Raw genomic sequence first — 24376 nt, forward strand, 5'->3', positions numbered from 1 at the left:
AATGTTTTTAAAAATTTAAAATGTTTTACCCCCGACATAATTTAAATGTTGTAATAATAATAACGGATTCATAAGGAGTGAACATGGAAATTTTATTACTTGATGATAAATATGAAATAAGTCAGATGACAATGTAAGAATTTTATTTATGTTTCATTTTATGTAATTAAATTTGAAGTGGTTTTCTTTTCTTTGACGTTTATACGTAGCTCATGTAGATGGCGCCATGTAATCAACCGACGTGTTCTCCATACAGAGGTATTCAATGAACTGTGGATAAAGCTCGACCAACAGGCATTACATGCATTGATAAAAAATAATAGTGTTATGTAATATACAAACCATATGAGTTAAGCCATTATTGCAACTTTCTTATGACATCATCTAACTATGTACCTCTTGTATTCTCAGCATTGAGAATGGCTAGTTTCTAGCTGAAATCTAGATCTGCCAATAAAATTTAAAAAGGACGACTCCTAGCTGAAATCTATTATTTACAAGTCAATATAACAGTCACTGAGTGCAACAGCCTTCTGAATGGAAGGTAACCTGATGACAATTATTAAAATGACTGTCCTCACAAAAATAACTCTAAAAGAATCTCTAGTACTGCCCACAAATCAATTTTAAGCCTCTAGTTACTGGATAGAAAAACTGAATATCTAATTAGTTTCTACTATTTTTGAAGATTCCTTAAAAAGAAAACAGTGGTACAGGCAAGTGAACTCTCGTATCATGCCCTATACTTGCTTGAAGTTAATGTGTGCTGGATCCTTGTAGCACAGATCTGCATCTCGTCATGAAACAAATTACAAGTATTAAAATACAATAATGATGTAACAATACACACTAACGAATACAATAAAACACTAATCTAGGATTACAAATCCTGACATGTTTAAGTCACTTAAAGTATATTTCAAGTGACAGGCAATTTTATTTAGAAGATTTAAGTATTATTGGTTCAAATGGCTCTAAGGACTATGGGACTTAACATCTGAGGTCATCAGTCCCCTAGAACGTAGAACTACTTAAACCTAACTAACCTAAGGGCATCACACACATCAATGCACGAGACAGGATTCGAACCTGCAACCATAACGGTAATGCGGTTCCAGACTGAAGCGCCTAGAACCGCTCGGCCACATTGGCCATCTTAAGTATTATTAAAATGTTTTATTTACATGTTTGCATTCATTAATTAGAAGCTCTTTTTATTTAGTGTACACTCAGTTACTAGTCGATGATGACGTGATTTCAGACTATTTTGAATGCTCGCAAAAATCCAGCCAGTTGGTAGAAGCCACTGCTTGTCACTCAGCTGCAACTTGGCGAAATAATATTTGGTTGCCTGAAACCTTGATCTTCGGTTTAGTGTCACACTTAGAACCTACTCAATGGCCATTACAGCACTCAGTTGACTGATGGATGTTCTTGTGAGGTATAAAGTTTTCCGCACAAATGACATCAGGTTGATAATTCCTACTATGTCATACTTAATATGCAAAGAACACAAATCAGTCACTTTTGGATAAATAAGAATGTTGTATACATCTACATTCAGATATTCTATTATCTAGAAAGAGGAACACTAAGAAGAAAAAGAAATAATGTTTATCGGACACTAATTGTGTTGTATAAATCACTTCAAATTAATACAAAACATCATAGCAGACAACAGTAGTACACACATTTAACAAAAGTGCCGTTAGTCGCTATGCGTGTCCGTGCTAGTTGAGTGTCCAAACAAAAATAAGTTACAATTGTTGGGCAATCTGGTTAATGACTTTCTATTGAGAACTTCTGCAGTCAGAGCGTCTACTGCGCCCTCGCAGTCAGTAAAAACTTTACAAATAAATTTGAAGAATCCCATTAAACCGCTGGAAAGATTGTTCACCTCATGTTTTAACATATGGGAATTTTGAATCACTTTTTTAAATACAGATTTACCCAAAAACACATCAAGTTATACTATACAGTTAATGTGTAGTAATGTAATAACCAGTAGCTTTTCAGATTTTGCTAGACTTACAGACATGTGCAGAGGAAGTTGTAGGTTTATCGATCAGTTTCAATATGTCCCACTGTTGTTGCTGCAGTTGGATGACAGTTTTTTATCTGTGAAAATGTTTCAAAAAAATTCAAACTTAATGTTAGGAAAATATAATTTAAGATTGTTTGTTTGTGTGATGAAAGATGGGTGACAAGTGGGAAGAAACGCCTTTATTAATAATTTTGGAAAGAATATTTTTTTCAAGACCAAGTCTAAGAACACTTGAACCATCACCCAGATTTGCATTTCCCGAGACTGATGTGAATGCGATGATGGCGCAGAACATTGGCTCAAGAAGCACGGAATCCACAAGCCATCGTTGTTACTAGAAATAAGTGAAAAAAATAACAAAAGACGCCAGTGAAATATTTCTCGAAATGATTTATATAAAATTAAGAAATAAAAAAGATTAGAGAAACATCTTACTCACCTAGTCTTCTGTAAATGATTTTGATGTCAAATGTTTCTAGGATCTGTTTCATTTCATACTTTAAGACAAATCATTTCATAAGACATTTAACTTTCTTCTTTTTCAAGTTTTGTTTAGAAAGCGTGAAGTAAGTACTTGATTCGAACGAAACCATTTTTACTGTAAAACATTTCATCAATACAACTCTTTATGTGCAATCCAACTAAGCTTTGAAGAGATTAATGTTTCTGAGTTTCCCTCAGCTACTTTTCAACTATTTCAATTTTCTGTTAAATCAGTATTTAAGTTTTCCTTAATTGCCACAATTACTTTCAAACAGCTAAACATTTTTTACAAAACTAGACCTCGCATTTGCCAATGTCACTCCTCATCTTCTCATTTCTCACTCTTTTTTTGAATAAGAAAATTCGGCAAAAATGTTCCTGCAAATCATTAATTAACTTCTTCTTAATTACCCTGATTACTTTCAAGGAAATAAAAATTATTTCACAAACCTAGATCTGACACTGATCAGTTTGTTGTCCCATTTGTCCATTTCTCATCCTTCATCTGGCTGTGAAAATTCTGACCCATTGTAGAATTTACAGTGAATCTTGTTTTTGCTCCAGCCAAACATTTGATTAATATCAAAATGCAGTCAGTCGTTGCATTATATTCGTTCAGGACTGACAGTACCTTTGAGCCAGATCTGTTGCGATTATCTTGCAGTTTGCTTTAAAGACTTTTAGGAAATTATTCTTTTTAATAATTGTGGTTCTATCATTACTTGCAGAATATATAGAGATTTTAGTGATTAATGGGAACTGAAATGAAAGTATTTTCATTTTGTTTTCAATACTTTAGTGCAAATGCTTTTTCTTAAAAAAATGCACGAATAAAGTGAGACACAGATTTACTCCATGTTACAATATTTGGTATTCTTCGGTTTTGGTGGCAGCGCCCGTGGCGGTGTAATAGTACTGAATGCTGTAAGACGTGAGTTATAAGGGTTTAATTATGATACGTATACTGGAAACTTTAATTTTCATGGGGATTTTTATTTTGGGCCTCTTTTACTGGTCGTTTGTTCGAAACAATCTGTAATGACTTAAATGTTTGCTGAACTTTTCTGATAGGTATCTGTGGACATTTGATTACCTGTTAAATAAATTCAAACCTCCTTTTCAGTATAAGAAGGGAGTTCCCACAATTAATATTCACTTGTTAAGGTTTCGTTCACCTGAGCCTCTAATGGAATTATTGATATATTTTTCCTATAATTATGTCATTTCTAGGTTACTAGTTACTGCCACATATTTATAATAATGATCATTGCATCACTGATGTCGTCTACAAAGCTGCTGTATGTGTTTTAAGAGGTCTTGTAAGGACATTATAGTAACCCAAAACGCTGCTATATTTAAAGACTTTTTATCAAGATGTTATTTTCTGGTGCTAATAGCTTATTTCACCTCGATGACTACATTAGTGAGTGATATATATATATATATATATATATATATATATATATATATATATATATATATATATATAGGGCGCTCCAAAATGAATGTACTGATTCTAGCGCTCTGTAGAATTTATTACGTTCAACTTAAAAATATTACATCAAATGAAAGATCAGCTGAAACGGTTTTTCTCACAAGTGTTCAATGAGACCACATTCATCTCACATTGAGTCGGTATGGGAATTCTTCCCAAACCTTGATCTTGGGTCTGGTATAATTGTTACAACGATGCTGTTTCTGAAGTCAGGGGGCTCAGAGGATAGTGGAGACACATATGCAAGATCCGTTACGAATCCCCAAATGTAAAAGTCGCGTTGAGTCAGCTCGTGTGTTAACATGGAGGTCATGCAAAACAAGCTCTGGCGTTCGGACACTTGTGGCAAATCCAGCGTTAAGGTACAGTGTCGTTTAACCAATAGCGCACCGAGTTATGCCAATGAGGAGGCGCACCAGTCTGCTGCCAAATAAAGTTCTGTGGTTCAGCTTCTTCCAGTTCAGGAAAATAGCCATAATTTAGAGCATCAAGACAATGAACATCAGTTATAGTTGCTTCACCGAAAAAGAAAGGGCCCTCATAAACTTTCCTCCGGGCTATGGCACAGAAAAATTCAGATTAGTCTCTTTCCAGCTATCCCGTCTCCAGGGATTTGTTGAACCCCAGATGCGCACATTACTTCACATTTTCACTTAAGTGAAATGTCGATTCATCACCGCAGACTACAAGATCCATAAAATCTTCATCGCCATGGAGGAACATTTCGGTTGCAAAGTTGGCTTTGAAGCTTGTAACAACTGCAAGCGATAAGGACGTAGTTGTAGGCCCCACCTTAAGTCTCCACACAGGTATCTCTGGAACTGCTAATTCACGACTATCCTTCTGTACTGATTTCTTGGAACAACGCATGAAAGGCTCCCACTCGTTCAACACGTTGTCCACTCTTCGCTCGTTGCATTCTCTTCCCTTTGCGTACAGGTACACAAACAAAACTGTTTGAACAGCTATTTCATTTGACCTATTATTTATAATTGTAAGGTCAATGTAGTAAATACTACAAAACTTTAAACCCGTTTATTCATTTTGAAACACCCTGTACATACATATACAGGGTGGTCCATTGATCTTGACTGGGCCAAATATCTCACGAAATAAACATCAAACGAAAGAACTAGCTTGAAGGGGGAAACCAGATAGCGCTATGGTTGGCCCTCTAGATGGCGCCGCCATAGGTCAAACGGATATCAATTGCCTTTTTTAAAAATAGGAACCCCCACTTTTATTACATATTCGTGTAGCACGTAAAGAAATATGAATATTTTAGTTGGACCACTTTTTTCGCATTGTGACAGATGGTGCTGTAATAGTCACAAACATATATTTCACAATTTTAGACGAACAGTTGGTAACAGGCAGCTTTTTAAATTAAAATACAGAACGTAGGTACGTTTAAACATTTTATTTCGGTTGTTACAATGTGATACATGTACCTTTGTGAACTTATCATTTCTGAGAACGCATGCTGTTACAGCGTGATTGCCTGTAAATACCACATTAATGCAATAAATGCTCAAAATGATGTCCGTCAACCTCAATGCATTTGGCAATACGTGTAACGACATTCCTCTCAACAGCGAGTAGTTCGCCTTCCGTAACGTTCGCACATGCATTGACAATGCGCTGACGCATGTTGTCAGCCGTTGTCGGTGGATCAAGATAGCAAATATCCTTGAACTTTCCCAACAGAAAGAAATCCAGGGACATCACATTCGGTGAACGTGCGGGCCATGGTATGGTGCTTCGACGACCAATCCACCTGTCATGAAATATGCTATTCAATACCGCTTCAACCGCACGCGAGCTATGTGCCGGACATTCATCATGTTGGAAGTACATCGCCATTCTGTCATACAGTGAAACATCTTGTAGTAAAATCGGTAGAACATTACGTAGGAAATCAGCATACATTGCACCATTTAGATTGCCATCGATAAAATGGGGGCCCATTATCCTTCCTCCCATACTGCCGCACCATACATTAACGCGCCAAGGTCGCTGATGTTCCACTTGTCACAGCCATCGTGGATTTTCCGTTGCCCAGTAGTGCATATTATGCCGGTTTACGTTACCGCTGTTGGTGAATGACGCTTCGTCGCTAAATGGAACGCGTACCAAAAATCTGTCATCGTCCCGTAATTTCTCTTGTTCCCAGTGGCAGAACTGTACACGACGTTCATAGTCGACGCCATGCAATTCCTGGTGCATAGAGACATGGTACGGGTGCAATCGATGTTGATGTAGCAGTCTCAACACCGACGTTTGTGAGATTTCCGATTCTCGCGCAATTTGTCTGCTACTGATGTGCGGATTAGCCGCGACAACAGCTAAAACACCTACTTGGGCATCATCATTTGTTGCAGTCGTGGTTGACGTTTCACATGTGGCTGAACACTTCCTGTTTCCTTAAATAACGTAACTATCCGGCGAACGGTCCGGGCACTTGGATGATGTCGTCCAGGATACCGAGCAGTATACATAGCACGCCCCCTTTGGGCATTTTGATCACAGTAGCCATACATCAACACGATATCGACCTTGTCCGCAATTGGTAAACGGTCCATTTTAACACGGGTAATGTATCACGAAGCAAATACCGTCCGCACTGGCGGAATGTTACGTGATACCACGTACTTATACGTTTGTGTGTATTACAGCACCACCTATCACAAAGCGAAAAAAGTGGTCCAACTAAAACATTCATATTCCTTTACGTACTACACGAATATGTAATAAAAATGGGCGTTCCTATTTTTAAAAAAACGCAATTGATATCCGTTTGACCTATGGCAGCGCCATCTAGCGGGCAAACCATAGCGACATTTGGTTTCCCCCTTCAAGCTAGACGAATTTCGTTCATTGTAGTTTTCTCGTTTGATGCTTATTTCGTGAGATGTTTGGCCCGGTCACTATCAATGGACCACCCTGTATGCAGGGTGTCCCATTTATCTTGACCACCATAAATAACTGTTTGTCCAGATGCAAAAAATGTTCAAGCAAATGTTCTTTAACCGTCTAGGGGACATCAATCAGCATGATTGCCTTCGTTGTAATTTTGTTTTTTACAAAGATATGAACAGCGGTACGACTTTCTTAAATGGTTCCTGTATTTTTTATTCGGTAATTCATTTCCTCTCCTACAGACCTATTCCAAAATGTTTCACAGTATACCATACACCGATACACAACGTTTCTCCGGAGGTCTGGATTAGGTAGGGATGCGAAAATTTGATTGCGAGCTGGCGTAGCCTATAAATCTGCTTGGTCTGAGGTCTAGGTTTAGGTTTGGGAGGTGACGGTTTGGTTGTGAGTTGGCGAGGCCAACAATTTCATATCTGAAAAACCTACATGTGGTGAAACACTGATCTATAGCTTATCCAGAGGTGTACGTTAGCCGGAGATGTGACAGTTTCACTAAAAAATTTTTAATAACGATTCTTTCCATAAATATTTAAGAGTTTTTTTTCCGAGCCCGTCATGAATTATGAGGTTGTACTGCCTTTGGGGCTCAGAAAGCCATCTTACATAGCTTACTGCATGAAAACGAAAAGAACTACATTTTTTAAAATTTATTGGCTTTCGGGCAGTGCCTTTAGAGCCATTACAATAGTGTAATGTCAGTTATGACGATACGAACGTAAGGACACGACAACACCCAGTCAGCACGCGAAGAAAACCTCCAACCCGACAGAGAATCGGACCCAGGGTCCTTTAACCCTGCTGTTCTGTTCGGGTCTATATGACCCGAAACGAATATGAACGTTATTTTACATTATGTAAATACCAATATATATTTATGAAACTTTGTGACTTTGTCTGAAAATGGATGAGCAGCATGTGTTTTAAAAGGTTTTAAAAAAGTTTAAGAAGTTTGGGCTTCAACTGTAATAGTTGCATATGTAATGTTCGGGTCATAATGACCCGACACAAATATGTTTAGTGTAACTCGTATTTATTTCTAAAATCTGGAAATGGCGAAAATTATTTTTGTTGTGTTGTGTGGGAATAGTGACTGCATCATTCCAACTTACTCTCAACAATCACCTAAAGCTCCATGCGTTCACAACAATGGGCTTGTTTGTTGCTTTCCCCAGGAAATAATAATTGGCAGTTCTCAATAATTGGAATGCTTTGTTTCTGCCCAGTTTGACTTGTGACACCATGGCGATGAGACCATTGAATGATCGTGAGTTGGAAGAAATAGTAAATGCCTCACCAGATGAAGGATCACTTTCTGAGTTTGAAGATCACATCAGCAATGCATCTGAAAGCGAGTGTTCCGATGACAGTTACGACAGTCCACAGCCCATACAAAATAGTGTAGAGACTTTTCTTTCTAAAAATGGGAATATAGAATGGCAGTTGCATCCACCAGCACAACATGGTCGCCTACCAGCTTCGAACATCATCAAGAGTACCCCAGGAGTTACCAGGTATGCAGTCAGCAGAATATCTGATGTAAAATGTTCATTTGAAGCAGTATTTCACACAGCGCTTCAAAATGAAATAATAGAGATGACAAATATTGAAGGGCAGCGAGTTTATGGTGAACAGTGGACAGATATTGATGGTTCTGTTTTCCATGCATACTTAGGACTCTTACTCCTAGCGGGTGTATATCGATCTCATGGGGAGTCTACAAAAAGTTTGTGGGATAAAGATACTGGGCGAAACATATTTCGAGCAACCATGTCTCATGAAACATTCTGTAAGATATCACGTGTCCTGCGATTTGACAAGAAATCTACTAGAGAGGAAAGACGACGTACTGACAAACTTGCCGCAATTCGTAGTATTTGGGAGAAGTGGGTAGAGGTCCTTCCTCAACTGTATAATCCAGGAGAAAATGTTACTGTTGACGAGCAGTTAGTAGCATTTAGAGGTCGCTGTCCATTCAAGCAGTATATCCCAAGTAAACCGGCAAAATATGGGATCAAAATATGGACCATGTGTGACAGCAAAACTTCATACGTACTGAAAGCCCAAATTTATACAGGAAAGGTGAGTGGAGCGGCACCAGAAAGAAATCAGGGAATGAGGGTGGTATCTGATCTCACTTCTGAGTTACGTGGTCAGAATATCACGTGTGACAACTTTTTTACGTCGTACAATTTGGGGCAGCTGCTTCTGAAAAGGAAATTGACTATGTTGGGAACTATACGGAAAAATAAGCCGGAGCTTCCACACAAAATGACCAACAAGGAGGTACACAGCTCTTCATTTTACTTCACAAATGACACTACTGTGGTTAATTATATTCCTAAGAGACACAAGAATGTTGTACTTATGAGCACTCTCCACCATGATGCGGAAATCAGTGACAGGGCTGATAAGAAGCCAAAAATGATTTTGGACTATAATTCAACCAAAGGTGCTGTAGACACGCTTGATCAGTTATTAGGTACATATACATGCAAACGAAAAAGTAATAGGTGGCCAATGATAGTTTTCTACAATATTCTTGATGTTTCTGCTTATAATGCATACGTTTTGTGGATTTCGGTTGACCCTAATTGGAATGCAAGCAAATTGACTAGAAGGAGAATATTCTTGGAGGAACTTGGAAAGTCACTGATAAAAGAACATATTGCATCAAGAACGCATTTCCCAAGAACAGAAGATTCTTTGAGAATGGTCACAAGCATCCAAAACCCGAATGATGTGGGTGGTGTGTCAGAATCGGTAACAACAAGAAAATCTACAAAACGTGCACGCTGTAAGTTCTGTCCATCAAGTAATGACAATAAAACAAACATGGTGTGTGGAAAATGTAGTAAACATATTTGCAAGAAACATGTAACCTACTTGTGTCCACAGTGCAAGCAGTAAGAAAAGAACTGTAGTATTTTATAAGATGATTGTATTGAAAATTCTGTTGTTTCAAATTTATGTGAATACTTGTGCCTAAACTACAATCAGTAAGAAGAGAGGATTCTAAAGTTGTAGTGCTTTCTATGTTGGAATGTAATAAAAAAACTGTAGTGTGTTCTGTACTGTAGTGTGCTCTAAGATGAATATCTGTAATGACAACTGTCTGTTGTTAGAAAATGTCAATACTTACGTCTAAACTGTCAACAATAAGAATAGAAGTATGGAAAAACTGTAGTGCTTTCTAAGTTGAATGCCTGTAATGGAAACTGTCTGTTGTTTCAAATTTATGTGCATATTTAAATGAAAAATATCCCTCAATAAAGTTGTATGCATTGTTATTATTATTATTATTACCATTATTATTATTATTATTATTATTATTATTATTACTAACAAGGTACTGGAATAGAACAACAATGTCGATAGCTAAAACTGTACCAAAATTTATGTTTCTAAAGCATTTTGATATGTCGGGTCATATTGACCCGAACAGTATATATGTCAAGTAAAAGTGAACAGAACAGCAGGGTTAATTAGCAATCCGCCGCGCTGACCGCGCAGCTACCGAGGCGAATCGGGAGAACTTCATTAATTATGTTTGTTAGCGTAAATATTTCATTGTCCTTTTTCCGAACACGTTACAAAACAAGTAATATGCGTTAGGTAGGGAGATAATATTTTATCTCCATTTGTTGGCAGTGAAATGTCCAGCAGTTGTAATGTTAACCTTCGTTGTGCCAAATGTTTCACAGCTTTTCTGAACTTGTCACGAATTACGACGTAGTGGTTAGGTTACCTTATAATAGCGCAGCACAAATTGTTACAAGTGAAATTAGCAGCAACTGCACGAACTGCCGTAGCTGAGTGCCCTCCCAAACACAAACTTCAGTTAATATCTTCAGCTTGTTTTCCCCTACACTATCACTACTACCAGGGCTCTCCGGCTTTGGAATAGCACCCCAGCGCTGGACGTAATGGGAAAGTCCTGTACCTTAGGTGATCTTATAGATCTTGTAATTAAATGTTTCCCTGAAACATCCAAGTCTTTACGTTATCTACGATAAAGATCGAAGCAGAAGAAATGAATTAAAACTCTTACTGCGTGGAGGACTCGAACCCAGAGCTTCTTCCTCGCTCGGGGAAAATGCTAACCATTGTACCACCACAACACAATAGTCAACATTGCTGCACGAACAACCGAAGTTGAGTGCCTTTCCCAACACAAACTTCAGTTCATATCTTCAGCTTATTTTCCCTTACAGTGTCACTATCTCCAACGCTGGGGTGCTATTCCAATGTCGAAGAGCCCTGGCAGTATTGACAATGGAAGAGAAAATAAGCTGATGATATGAACTGTGTTGGGGAGGGCACTGAACTTCGGTAGTTCGTGCAGCAATGTTGATTATTGTGTTGTGGTGGTGTGATGATTACCATTTCTACATTAACAATATTGTTTATTACAAGTATTCCATCCTTCATTCCGAATGGGTTACGAATTAAGATTTTATTGTTCGTTTCGGAGCTGAAAGCACCGTTTTAATGGCTCCTAGCGACACGACAAGCGGTTACATTTATAATCTTGATAGTCAATTATGTTTCGCCGATTTTTCGAATACCTCATGGATTACGAGACTTTCCTGAGGTTCACAACATCTTTTTACTTTTTCTTCCAAATTTTTTATTGCTTCCAATGTTGTGGAACAGTCACGTTAGAACGGTGTTTGTTTTGCTTCCTCCTTCTAAATACATCCATCTGCTGCTCCTTCATTCGCGGCATGGAACAAATAGCCGAACAATAGATGCTTAGAACAAATAGCTCTTACGTTCTCATGATATCTCACGGCAAACGCTGACATTCCTGCACGAAACACGTAAGTGCGCCAGTAACCCTGCCCTAGCCTTTTACCCATACTTTCATACAATGAAAAACAGACTGATGAATCTATTATTACCACAATCCGCAATACAAATGGAGTTACAAATCCTCAAATACGCAGCACACCAGAACAACTGCAGGCTCAACGTAGTCAGCCAAACCAATGAAAATCCAACAAACTGATACATATTAATATAAGAAACTGATACATATTAAGATTCATGGAATAATAAAATAAACAAGAGAGTTACCAACTAAACAGAATGTGATGTAAATACCACAAACGAATATACAACATATGTCACCCACACGTAACAAATTATTAAAGTAAACTAGAGTAAGATTTGAATACCGTACTACAAATAACCTAAGCAAAAAGTCAACTTTGGAAAATGAAGCTACTAGTGCACACATAACCAGGGGTGCGTAAAATTAATTTTAACGACTGCAAAAAATTCCACACAGGCCAAACGGGCAGAAATTTCAAAATACATACCGAGAACATACCAGAAATTGTGACACGTACCCATCCACAGTCTCTACCCACATGTAAACAGAGAAACATAATGTAAACCAGATCGAATGAGTTACAAATTCTGAACATAACATCAAAGGGCACAATAACGAACAACAATGGTCATTTCAAAAGTTCTACTAACTATAAACAGAGCTGAACAAAATAATTAATTTTACAAACTAGGCTACCTTTACAGACCGTCAGTGTAATCTCCAGTCTTGCTTATGAGAGCCTCTCAAAGTTTTGGCAACCCTTATATTCCGGATAGCACACCTTCATTGTCTGACTACCCGGGTCATCTCACTGGAAGCCCAATAATTGTGTCAAAAGGTTTTCAAGGAAGTTGTTCCTTCAGTTTGGGAAACAAATCGAAGCCTGGACTATATGTTGGGTGGAGAAGTATTTTCTATCGATTTTTGTCGAGCGTTTGTCACAGAGATACGTTATTATGCGGTTTTGCAGTGTCGTGCAAAATGAGGACGCTCACTGCAATCATGTCAGGCCACCTTTCACGAATTTTCAGCGGAATTCATTTTACAAAAGCAGCCTGTACTACGTTCATGTCCCCCAAGAAAACTCTATCTGTAACTATGACTGGAAAGTCGGAACATTTCCACTGTGAGGACTGCAGTTCTAGCTCAGAATCTCGTACCCAGGTTTCATCAAGTCCAACAATTCTTTGCAAAAACTGTTTGCCATCTGTTCCATAACGTCAAGCAATTCTTCTGCGATTCTTTTGCGACCTGATTTCTACTCTTCATTCAGATGATGCGGAACCCATCTGGCAGCAACTTATCTTTAACTATTCAGTCATGATTCTGTAAACTGAAGGGACAGACATTATGGCCTCGTATGCAATTTCCTCTTATGTTTTCCTTCGATCCTCTCTGCAAGCGTCACTAACAATAACGCAATAGGCGTGGCCAATTGCAGTTGATGGCCTTCCACTTCATGGGTTGTCCTCGGTGGTTGCCCGATCATAATTAGAAACGAGCAGACCACCGTGATGCTGCACTACGATCCACTACACCATTCCCACACACGACTCTCAAATCTTTGTAAATTTTCATAGGGTTCTTGCCACATAGGAATTCGATTTTGAAGCAAGAACGCTTGTCCTGGCTCGATTCCATTTTAAAACTGAACTAGTCCCGACACGACCACGCGAACTAGCAAAAACATATACAAATGAAGTCTCATCCACAAACCGATATGAATTTCAACCTGAGAACGCCACCGAAACGGTCGCACATGCGCAGTGTGCACACCTTTGAAATGACCTTCGTATTATGAAGAAATTGAAATTTATATACACGCACAAACTTTCGAACAAAATTCTTAACTAACACACCGTCTTACAACATAAAAATTATGTTGACAGCTTTATTGAAATTATGGAACACAGTAACGGGTAAAACAAATTTAAGGCAAAGGCAATACCAGCGACAATTAGCAAAGAATTTATTACCACAGACTTACATTCCCCAAGATGCACCTTTTACTGAAGTCTGACTATGGTGAGATTATATGGCGGCGTCAGAAAGTTTTTGAATGATACTAGTAAGATTTTTTAAAACGAAATGACCTTTTAAACCGTACGAGATGGTCTAAAGAAGTTCTGCATTCAGAAAATATTTGCGTATTAGTTGAATTTAACATATACTTTGTCAAATCGCATCGTGAGAACGTCAGGTCAGATTCGCGCGCGTTTAAAGCAGACTGTACTTTTCATAGTAACACTAAATGGGATATGTACTTGTTATCAATCACAAATCGGACGCTCTACTTATAAGATCACTTTCATAGCTAATATACTATTCGAGGAAAAGCCGAAGTTGATCAGAAGTGATTTAAAGCACATCATTAAGCTACGTCTCTTAATACTACATTGATTAAACCCCCTAAACATACGTTAACTATTTAAACACTGCTCGTTTTTCAGATAAGACTAACAATAAAGTAATTATTTATTGTTACACATTACAAAAGCAGAAACAAGTAAAATATTTCTAATTATGCCTTACAGTGAGACATGTTCCTTTCCTTGTATGTTCTGTCTGCTGTAAGAGAAATGACAGCCAGACACGTCGCATGTGTTGACCATTATGTCGAAATTCTAAAGGTAATGTAGTTATATCAGTTTATCCCCATTTCTTACGACTGTTTTCTCAGTAAACAAACAGCTGTTTACATGTCCTTTGCACTCGCCCCGATACTACGATTCGTAAGTGCTGGCTTCACTGACACCAGTGATCTGTATACGGTATACAGTATTGCCGGTCTAGTGATGTATGTCTGTGCCGCTACCACACTCAACTCCATAGATGAATAAGTCAGCTACGTAGTCATATAACATCGTTGACTTAGTTGCCAACTGAAGCTGTCAAACGGACGAAAAATGTTGAAAAGGTCTTAGCGAATTTTTTCAGCAACAATTTCCACTGCTGAGATATTACCTATCTAGAAAACAACAATTTCATCTGCGCTACACCTACGACACGCAGCAGTACAAGGTAACAGACCGTGTTATGGAAGGAAGTACTACGTACGATAGTTACATACAAAATCGTTATGAGTTACAAATATGCACAGATATTTGCTCTAACAACTCCATATGTTTACAGATAATTTGATAATGGCCACGGAACCGAAATAAACTCACAGCACCAGAAAATAGTATCGTAATAAAATTTCTCTGAATATAACGGCATTAGATATAACGTCCTGGCAAGACATCTATAGCGCTGTAGTCCAAGAAAAATTCAAAATCTTCAAGAGATGTTTCACTACAGTCTTATGGTAGTTTGTGCTCGCTTAAGTAAAAATAGTATTTGGGGCTGGTCATTTATCTTGTATACGGAAGCAACGGTAATATTGCCCCTCGGCAGACTTACGCCTCGCGCTGCTAATCTACGCTTGTGATTATGTGCATGGAGTAAGTAGTTCAGCTCGACAACGATGGTCACCTGAACAACTACCGCGTTCGTACATTTCAAACAAGTTACAAATGGGAATACTGTATAAATTAATTCGCTTTAGCTGTGTTTTCATGAATTGTTATTGCCGTATCATACTTCATCCCTTTCGCTCAGTTCTTTCACGTGCGAGGGAAGATCACAGGTAAACGTTCCGACGACGACGTAGTCATTGGTGAATACGAATAGTTCAAAATCTCTTTCATGCACTCGTCGTTATCCATAACTGAGTTTGTGAAAGCAGGGAAAACCAAAATCACGCTTGGAGGGACGGCTATTTGAGCACTGCTCCTCAGAATAATGAATCCATTTCTTTGGTCATTGCGTCAGAGCACTCGGTTTCACGGACTGGGCCGCTTCACTTCTTGACTAGTCACTTCTTTGACGATATTCACTTGACTGCAGCTGTGGTAATTCATTTGTCCGATTTCTCGTAATCTTACCTATCGATATGTGATTATTTCCATATGTTTATTTTCTTCGCTTTGAAAATTTGTTCTTCTGACTCGTAGAGGCATTTAACCGTGCGAATATAAAATCAGTTTTTCAGAACAGTGCCGGAACACATCGTTTGTATTCACTGTAGCCCTATGTCATCTGTATGTTCCGTAAATTGATGAGTCATTGCAAGTTACCTGACACTCTTTCCGCAGGCTACGAATCAGCAAAGGACAAATCCGTACCCACAATCCATTTGTTGTACGCCACTGAAGTTCGCCGTACCATTGTAGCTTGCTGGAGATTTCATCTTGTCCACTGCTCAGTAGCATGACCGAGTACAGTTACCTGGAACACTGACCAGACTAAGCAAGGTACTCGACGGGTAGCAGCGCCGCTGGAAGGCTTTCGAGAAAATCTCTCTGTGTCTTTTTCTGTCTGTCTTTCATCTCTGTGTTGGTTCAGATTTCCACTTTTTGAGCCTAATTTCTAATGCACGCCGACGTAAATCCAGAGTATCATTACGGAAGTTATCATAGCGGGTCGTTCTGACAGGGTAGACTAATGAAAGCGTAGTTCACTGTCCGCCTGGTTTCCTGGAAGTAACGAGAGTGCTGTCTATAGAGACGTTCCTCCCAGCCGTAAAGTTTCTGAGGCGTGCGGAAGCGGTGACTTCCTCTGCGAAGAAAGCTCGCCCACAAGTGACTCGGATCAATCTTGTCGCGAATACGGCTTCAGAAACTCGGCTGCCCAGTTAGAATAAGTCTCAGGCTCTCTGAATCACTCCAGGATTGTGGAATCAATTCCAGGAACAAATTTCGAGCCGCAGCACAAATACACTCCTGGAAATTGAAATAAGAACACCGTGAATTCATTGTCCCAGGAAGGGGAAACTTTATTGACACATTCCTGGGGTCAGATACATCACATGATCACACTGACAGAACCACAGGCACATAGACACAGGCAACAGAGCATGCACAATGTCGGCACTAGTACAGTGTATATCCAACTTTCGCAGCAATGCAGGCTGCTATTCTCCCATGGAGACGATCGTAGAGATGCTGGATGTAGTCCTGTGGAACGGCTTGCCATGCCATTTCCACCTGGCGCCTCAGTTGGACCAGCGTTCGTGCTTTACGTGCAGACCGCGTGAGACGACGCTTCATCCAGTCCCAAACATGCTCAATGGGGGACAGATCCGGAGATCTTGCTGGCCAGGGTAGTTGACTTACACCTTCTAGAGCACGTTGGGTGGCACGGGATACATGCGGACGTGCATTGTCCTGTTGGAACAGCAAGTTCCCTTGCCGGTCTAGGAATGGTAGAACGATGGGTTCGATGACGGTTTGGATGCACCGTGCACTATTCAGTGTCCCCTCGACGATCACCAGTGGTGTACGGCCAGTGTAGGAGATCGCTCCCCACACCATGATTCCGGGTGTTGGCCCTGTGTGCCTTGGTCGTATGCAATCCTGATTGTGGCGCTCACCTGCACGGCGCCAAACACGCATACGACCATCATTGGCACCAAGGCAGTAGCGACCCTCATCGCTGAAGACGACACGTCTCCATTCGTCCCTTCATTCACGCCTGTCGCGACACCACTGGAGGCGGGCTGCACGATGTTGGGGCGTGAGCGGAAGACGGCCTAACGGTGTGCGGGACCGTAGCCCAGCTTCATGGAGACGGTTGCGAATGGTCCTCGCCGATACTCCAGGAGCAACAGTGTCCCTAATTTGCTGGGAAGTGGCGGTGCGGTCCCCTACGGCACTGCGTAGGATCCTACGGTCTTGGCGTGCATCCGTGCGTCGCTGGGGTCCGGTCCCAGGTCGACGGGCACGTGCACCTTCCGCCGACCACTGGCGACAACATCGATGTACTGTGGAGACCTCACGCCCCACGTGTTGAGCAATTCGGCGGTACGTCCACCCGGCCTCCCGCATGCCCACTATACGCCCTCGCTCAAAGTCCGTCAACTGTACATACGGTTCACGTCCACGCTGTCGCGGCATGCTACCAGTGTTAAAGACTGCGATGGAGCTCCGTACGCCACGGCAAACTGGCTGACACTGACGGCGGCGGTGCACAAATGCTGCGCAGCTAGCGCCATTCGACGGCCAACACCGCGGTTCCTGGTGTGTCCGCTGTGCCGTGCGTGTGATCATTGCTTGTACAGCCCTCTCGCAGTGTCCGGAGCAAGTATGGTGGGTCTGACACACCGGTGTCAATGTGTTCTTTTTTCTATTTCCAGGAGTGTATGTCTTTCTGTGCGTCAAGACTAAATACATCTTCCACTATTTTTCACGTCAAATGACAGGATATTGGAACAGATTCGAGTCATGTGTAACATACTGCAGCAATGCTAGACTTTCGTCGTAATCACCAGCTGCTTGTACTGCCGTGTGCTGATAACTGCGTACTTTGGTAGTGTGGTTGTTATTGCTTATCCTGAACAGTCTCTCCAACGATCGTGATAGCTGGCGCAATACTAATTGGCTGATATACGATATGGGTCTTTTCATGCGAGTTTCATGGCCAGTGCTTTTGTTAAGCTTCGTTAAAGGCATTCAGACAGCACAGTAGAACGTCTTCTGAAATGATCAAAACAGCTACTTGAACGGTCTTTTCTTCTAACCCTTAGTGGCTTTCGGTTAATTAACCCTTCATCTCTCGTGTACTCTATTTCTACATCATACAATAGTTTTCCGTTGACAAGATGAGTGACTGCGTCGACAAATGTTGGAAATAAGAAGAAAGTGGGAGCCAGTATACATACGGTGTCGACATCAAATACGAAAATGTGCGTTCTGTGGTCTAGGCAAAATAGCTTTCCATGACTATAACATTAGCGCTTGGACTAAGCTTATGACGACAAGAAAGATTTCAAATTTAAAAACAGTCTGGGTAGCAAAAACTGAATGACATTATAAACCAGCCGGCCAGAATGTTCTACGAGAAGAGCGTATTCTCCCTAACAAAATATTCGTACTTCCGCCAACTGGTAGATGTCGAAGAGGCAGTCCGCAAACAAGTGACCCTGGTAAAAACTGTTGTGGATTGGCAAGACAGCCAACCCACTAAGACAGGAAGCCGAAAGGCACGCGTTTAAGCTCACGCAGGCTGGCGTGAGGTCTGGAACAGGACAAGGTATTTAGACTTCAGAAAATACGAGGTAACTGGTAGAATACTTAACTTTAATCCATAATTGGTGAACGGTATATGTTTTACAGCATCAATAGTAACTGGTAATAACGCCTTGCTAGGTCGTAGCAAATGACGTAGCTGAAGGCTATGCTAACTATCGTCTCGGCAAATGAGAGCGTAATTTGTCAGTGAACCATCGCTAGCAAAGTCGACTGCACAACTGGGGCGAGTGCTAGGAAGTGTCTCTAGACCTGCCGTGTGGCGGCGCTCGGTCTGCAATCACTGATAGTGGTGACACGCGTGTCCGACGTATACTAACGGACAGCGGCCGATTTATAGGCTACCGCCTAGCAAGTGTGGTGTCTGGCAGTGACACCACAAAAACAGGTCCCACAGCCAGGACTGATGATGCCCGAAACAGAAGTAAAAGGGCAAACATATGTAATCAATGTTTGTGATGTTACAGTTCTATTTAGACGTGATTAGTGGACTGGATGTGTTGATCATTTTGTCATGTTTTATGTTTCTGTGTTTGTGTGTTTTATCCTTCTGCCTTGAGCCTAAATGGCATGTTCATGAGGAACGAAACACCAACTTCGGTGTACTATTCTCGTCCTTCGTATGCCAAGCAAAACAAGCACATTCAACTTACGATTGGAACACATACGCGTGGAGAACAACATAAAATGTGTAAAGAAACACTGAAATGCAACATGCCGAAATTACTAATGTAGAAAACAGCAAGGCCGCCGAATCCAACCGACAGCATGGTATTGGTACGCGGGTAAATACCTCCCGTCACACAATACAGTGGGTAACAGTGGGTATACGTGACGATGAAACTGATTTGCGAGTTCCAGACATTCAAACTCCATTCCTAAATGTGAAAGGAAGTATTTCGTTGACGGTATTAGTTCCCAGGTAACAACTCATCTAAGGTGTTTCTATCACAGATCAGGTAAGATTCACCGTGGTTCCAAATCCACGACACACGGTCGGAAGAAGGGAGCAACGTACCACCTTCAGTACTACGATGCCTCGCGGACCAGTGTCTTGTTTAAAATCGAGAACGGAGCGTCACTGCTGTATTAATGAATCTATTTCTCCGCATAGTAAGAGGAGCCACAATCAACAATTTGCACCTACCCACTTCTGATATTCTCAAAGACCTTTGTTTCTTACATAGCTTTTGTTATGTCTCCGCTCACATGCGGTTGCTTAGAAACCTAATGTCAGCACCATACAGCTAATTTCTGCAAGTATACTGTCTAGTATAAAAATTCAAATTTGTCTTTCTTGGATTCAGGTTTCTGACTTGTTTCATTGCTTCAGTCAAGTAATATTCACAAAGTGTTAGGCAGTGAATTTTGCAAGAAAATTACGGTTTCGTGGTACAGAAAACATCGGATCAAGAAGTATTTCCTTCTTTGTTACCTCTAAGCTATTTAGCATAAATTTTACACCGGGGACTAGTAATTACTTTTTTACATCTTATAATTAAATAAGAGGTTTTTTTTAATCAGTCATCTAAGCGTTTGATGCGGAGCCCCACGGCTTCCTCTGCCGCCCCATGTCTTCGTCTTCGTCTCAGCGTATCGCTTGCATCCAAAGTCCTCAATTATTTGTTGGATATATTCCAATACTACTTTTTCCCTGCAGTTTTTACCCTCTAGAGCTCCTTATACCACCCTGTAAGTTATTCCCTGATCTTCAAACACATTTCCTTTCATCCTGGCACTTCTTCTTGTCAATATTTTCCGCATGTTACTCTTCTCGTCGATTACCCTTCTCTTCTTATCAGATCATTTAATTTTCAGCATCTTTCTATAGCACAACATCTCAAACGCTTCGATTGTCAGTTCCGGTTTTCCGCCCAGCCCGTGATTCACTTTGATACAATGTTGTGCTCCAGACGTACGTTTTCTGAAATTTCTGCCTCAAATTGAGGCCAATCCTTGACATTGGCAGACTTGTTTTGGCCAGGATTTCCCTCTTTGTGCTAATCTGTTTCATGTTCTCCTTGCTTCATCCATCGTACGTTATTTTGTTTTGAAGGTAGATGAATTCTGCCACTTGATCAATTTTGCTGTTAATTTCAGAAGCTAATTATTTTTCTGCTACTCATGATTTTCGTTTCGTCGGTTTACTCTCAGTCCATATTCTTCCTCATAGGATGCACATTTCGTTCCACTTTACTGTAATTCTATGTCGCCTTCATTGAGGATAGTAGTGTCATTACTGAATGTTGTCGTTGGTATATTCTTTCACACTAAAGTTTAATCCCACTACTAAACCTATATCTTTTATTTCTATTGTTGCTTCTTTGATATAAATGTTGAACATTAGGGAAGAAATGCTTTAGCCTCGTCAACACCCTCTTCAATCCTAATACTTCGTTCTTGGTCTTCTTTTCTTACTGTTTCCTCTTATTTCTGATGCAAATTATACCCCGCCATAATCTACGGCGAATGACACTATGTATTTTGAAGTTGTGAGTACAACCATTGCTATCAGTGGGTGATGGCAGTTAAACGTATATTTACAAAATATTTTGTGGGTAGTGTTCCTGTTTCAATCAAAGTTCTAAGTAACAAAACATCACACTGTGTCTCCACGGAGGAAAGATCGTCGTCCTGTAATTAATGACTAAAAATAACACGTGTGAAATTATGTTTCTATGGCACCAGTACGGTGACACACATTTATGTTTCTGTGGTTTCCCTAAATCGCTTAAAGGGAATGCCGGGATAGTTCCTTTAAGAAGGACGTGGTCTGTTCCCTTCCCTTATCGGTCGCCAATTTGCTGTTCGTGCTCAAATTCCTATGATACAGAAGTCGACAAGTCACTGAAGTCCTATCTTTATTCAGTTCACAAGATAGCCTAGTTGTAAGGAAGCTTGCTGCAGCTGCCGTGTGTGTATTACTTTGCAGGAAGGGCGCTATTAAAGTGCGGTCCATATTACGAGGCTGGCGGCTGCGTTGACGGCATACGCGATACGGACGGATGCGACCTGCGGCTGATGCCAGTAGAGGCACAACCTTAGTCTTCTCACTTCCCTAACGTGAAAGCATGAAACATTCATCAATTTATGAAATTAATTTTTTTGGTTGTTCTTACCATTCTTTTATTATTATTTCCGGTTACAATATATTTTCAACACAATATAACGCATCAAATTTAATTTCCATTTTGTATTTCTTTCCTGTATGCACGCGATGGGTGATCCTCCACTTTACTTCCTTCTTTATGATTCTCATTCCGTGATCAGTAGTGGAAATCTCTCGTCTAACATCCTTTTCGTATGTCCATACCGTCTGAGTTCTTACCCCCTTACACGCAATTAATAACCGAACTCTTAATATCTGTGACCTTCCTGATGACTTCATTTCTCATCCTTTTCCGCTTGCACATTCCAGCAGACCGTCTTCAAAACTCTAGCTCACTTACCGTCAGTCTTTTCATTAATTGGTATTTAAGTTCTGTACTTCTGATCTGTGTGTCAAAATGCTTTTAATAATTACTTAGGACATTTTTTTCTTTCGTTTTCTTTTCTAATTTGTTGATCCGTCCAATACCATTCAGTTTTCCAATACAGAACTTTCCAAAATGTAAGCTTGAATTGATTTCTTTATCTTGTTTACCATCTTGTGCAATTTTTACTTCTAGATATTTGTACACTTCAGTGTGTGTAGAGTTTCCATTCGTTCTTACATTGTCAAAACTTGACCTGCTCATGTATTTCGTGTCATCCATTTTGTTTTTGTTTTATCCATGTTTCCTAAAGACCCCATGTGTTGTACTCCTCCATTAATTTCCTGCAGCAAATTGCAGAGTATGTACAATATTATAATTTAGTGGGATTCCCACGTTCTCCAATTTCTTCTTCCTATTTCCAAACGCTTTCTCCATACGTATTTTATTAAATGAGGGTTATTTGCTGCATCTTCCACTTTCAATATGAAAAGGAAGAAATCCACTCTTTCTGATCTCAATTGCTCAAACACCCTCTAATCTTCCTCAGTTTATTTTCAGGAAATTAACTGGTAAAAATAAACTCATGGTTTATTATTACTAGTGAAATATGTTAATCTTATGATGAAATATGAAACTAATAATTTACGATAGTGATTATCATTGCACTGCAGTTCTCATAGTTGGATAAGCAGGTGGCCCGCCTAAAAGCTATGCTCAGAGAAACCGGATATTCAACCTGTTTAAAGGGTACTATCAATTACGGCAAAGAAACAGGAAACGCATAAGGATGTCAGAACACCGAAAAAAGCGGCTGTTTTCCCGCTTAAAGTGGTTTATTGCCAACCAACTAGGATTGAAGACCTCCTTACAACGACTAAGGATTATTTATTAGTGCAGAAAGGTTGAGTCAAGAATATAGGTTGTTAGAGTCGTATCGCTTTGCAGGTCAAACAACATCCATCGCCTCCAAAACTTACGCTGCACTCGTCTTTGGTAACCCACTAGGTCTGTCTTTGCTGAGAACTGGAAATCCAGACCACATTTAATGGAGTGCGATAAAAGAAAAATATTGGCTACTGTTACATTGTTTTGGAATTCCATTACTGAAGGGACCATGCCGATACGCATGGTGGAAAACTTTACGTACTGGGGCAGTGGCTGACAGTTACATAATACACTGAGTCCTGGCATTTTCTGTCGCTCAAGACGACAGAGTATGCCGAGGACCATGGCAAATGGCAACCCACCGGACGACTGAGGTTCACATTTCCGCCATCGAGCTCGCATTTTTTGTCGTTGTGGTACTACACTCCTGGAACAATCGCAAAACGCATATAGCAAGTTAATAAATCCCGCGCCGTGGGTAGCCATTGTTCATCTTAACTAGTTCATCTCCTCGTCCGACAAGTGACTTCATATAAACTAATCGTTAAACCAATGACTACAAGAAGTATCACTTTCATCTTCTGTCTGTGCGACTTTTCCCTAATCTTGTACACTGAGGTGAGCGGTCATGAGATTACTCCCAATATCGTGTCGGACCTCGACCAGTAGAGGGCAGCAACCCGACGTGCAAGTCGTTGGTAGTGCTCTGCAGAAATATTGACCTATGATGCCTCTATAGCCGTCCATAATTGCAAAAGTGTTGTCGGTGCAGGATTTTGTGCACGAACTGACCTTTCGATAAAGTCTCATGAATGTTCGATGGGTTTCATTTCGGGCTATCTGGGTGGACAAACCATCCGCTTGAACTGTCCAGAAAGTTCTTCAAACCAACAATTGTGGCACGCTGACATGGCGCATGGTCATCCATAAAAATTCCATCGTTGTTTGGACAAATGATGTTAATGAACGGGTAAGAATGGTCTCCAAGCAGCCACATTTCCCGATGACCCACTCCATTCCACGTAAACACAACCTACATCATTATGGAACCACCACCAGCGCGCACAGTGACTTGTTGACAACTCGTGTTCAAGGCTTCGTGGGGTCTGCGCCACTCTCGAACCATACCATGAGATCTTACCAACCGAAATA

Source organism: Schistocerca cancellata, chromosome 2 (assembly GCF_023864275.1).
Source record: "Schistocerca cancellata isolate TAMUIC-IGC-003103 chromosome 2, iqSchCanc2.1, whole genome shotgun sequence".
NCBI classification, from domain to species: Eukaryota; Metazoa; Arthropoda; class Insecta; order Orthoptera; family Acrididae; genus Schistocerca; species Schistocerca cancellata.